We start from the raw sequence: 2035 nt of genomic DNA, 5'->3' as shown, positions 1-2035 counted from the left end.
GTTATTCAGGAAGCCTACAAAGGATTAGTGGTGAATTAATATGGTGAAATGTGAAGTAATTTCAGTGGTGGATATTAGTCAGTTACTTGGAGTGAGAAGGATAGCGGAGGGATAAAAGGGGAAGAAAGATTTGCATTCATATAGCACTTGTTACCCCTGATGGGTGTTGAAGCGCTTTTCTGGCGAGTAGCACGCCACTCTGGAACCCATAAAGGATTACTGTTGAAAATCAGTATAGTAAAAAAAATGAAGTAATTTGAGTAGTGGATATGTTATTCAGTTATTTGGGTAGTTTTATTAGTATAGCGCTACACTGATAAGCTAACGGCATAGCTCATAATGGTTCTGGACATGGCGCTACGCGATGGGAAGCCTCACCAGCGGCATCGGAGCACTATGCAAGTGACACATTTTATGAAACCGCTGTCTATTAATGGAATGGCCGTAAACATCTGCCCCCAACACATACAATATTTTACAAAAACAAGGGGAACCCAATCAGTACCTAGGGACCTTGGGCAGTCAATTATTATGAAAAACAGTGGTCCATAGGATTAGGTTTTCACAAAAACAGATGCAAATATAGACTCCGATCAGTACTATATTGACTCGTGTTTTCAGTACCCAGCCGGGCCTGAAATTTTATTTCAAATATAAACAAATTTAAAAGACCATCAGAGAGGTCTAATGCAAGAGTTGGTCGGGTACAAGCCTGTACCTATCCAAAAGTACAATCAGAGAGAATTAAGGGGTAGGGAAAAAAGCAAGAAAAAGAGTGTAAAGAATATCAGGCAAAAAGAACATGGGAGCCAACTGTCCCTTGCATCAATAGCATATTCGCAGAGCAAGTTCAGACAACCAATTCATGTAACAGTGTCAACACGATGGGAAAGTTACAGAATTTGGAAAAGTGTCGACGGCGTTTCGATCCCCGGCTCCTAGTGAACTGGGATCATCATCAGGACATAAACAATGTATTGCCTGTATGTGCTTTTTAAACAATAATGATAGGTGAGGTGTACACCTTTTCAGAAGATCTTCATGTTTCTCCTGTAATTCGCGGAGAGATGGTAGGGTGAAGGGCTGGTGCCTTGGAGTCCTATTCCGATAGGTATGACGTTGTTGCCATAAGTACCTATCCAGTAACTGGTAATACCCCGCTAGGAGGGATACGAGAATCGCGGGCCAGTATGTTCTATCCAGACCGCTTCCAAGTATGTGCTTTCAGTTTCAAGGTCTTTAGCGTGAAGTCAGTGCTGCCTCACTCGCAATCCGAGTGAAGAACGGGCGGTATGCTTGATGGCAGTCCGCCGGCTTCCCGAAAATGCGGAAGTAAAGTTTACTTTACTTCCGCATTTTCGGGAAGCCGGCTTCCCGAAAATGCGGAAGTAAAGTTTACATGAATTGGTTGTCTGAACTTGCTCTGCGAATATGCTATTGATGCAAGGGACAGTTGGCTCCCATGTTCTTTTTGCCTGATATTCTTTACACTCTTTTTCTTGCTTTTTTCCCTACCCCTTAATTCTCTCTGATTGTACTTTTGGATAGGTACAGGCTTGTACCCTACCAACTCTTGCATTAGACCTCTCTGATGGTCTTTTAAATTTGTTTATATTTGAAATAAAATTTCAGGCCCGGCTGCGTACTGAAAACACGAGTCAATATAGTACTGATCGGAGTCTATATTTGCATCTGTTTTTGTGAAAACCTAATCCTATGGACCACTGTTTTTCATAATACCCAACACATACAAAGCAACAGTTCTGTATGTTTCTCATGTGCCAATAACAATAATGACTTGTTTATTTGTCACACTTTGGCATCTGGTGTGTTTTGCACACTCTCCCATCCCCTCGGGAGCGTGAGTTGTATCTAAAAGTGACACATTCAACGATCAGTTTAGATGGACAGATGTCCTTGGAGGGGCGTGATCAGACCTTCAGGACCACCACAGCCCAGGGAGGGTAAGAGTGTCAGGACCAAAGGGGGAGGAGTCCAGGTGTAATTTAATCCCGCCTGCGGATTCTCTGGCTTT

This window comes from Lissotriton vulgaris, chromosome 1_1 (assembly GCF_964263255.1).
Source record: "Lissotriton vulgaris chromosome 1_1, aLisVul1.2, whole genome shotgun sequence".
Classification (NCBI taxonomy): Eukaryota; Metazoa; Chordata; class Amphibia; order Caudata; family Salamandridae; genus Lissotriton; species Lissotriton vulgaris.
The sequence above is the reverse complement of the archived record's forward strand: the minus strand, read 5'-3'. Positions refer to the sequence as shown.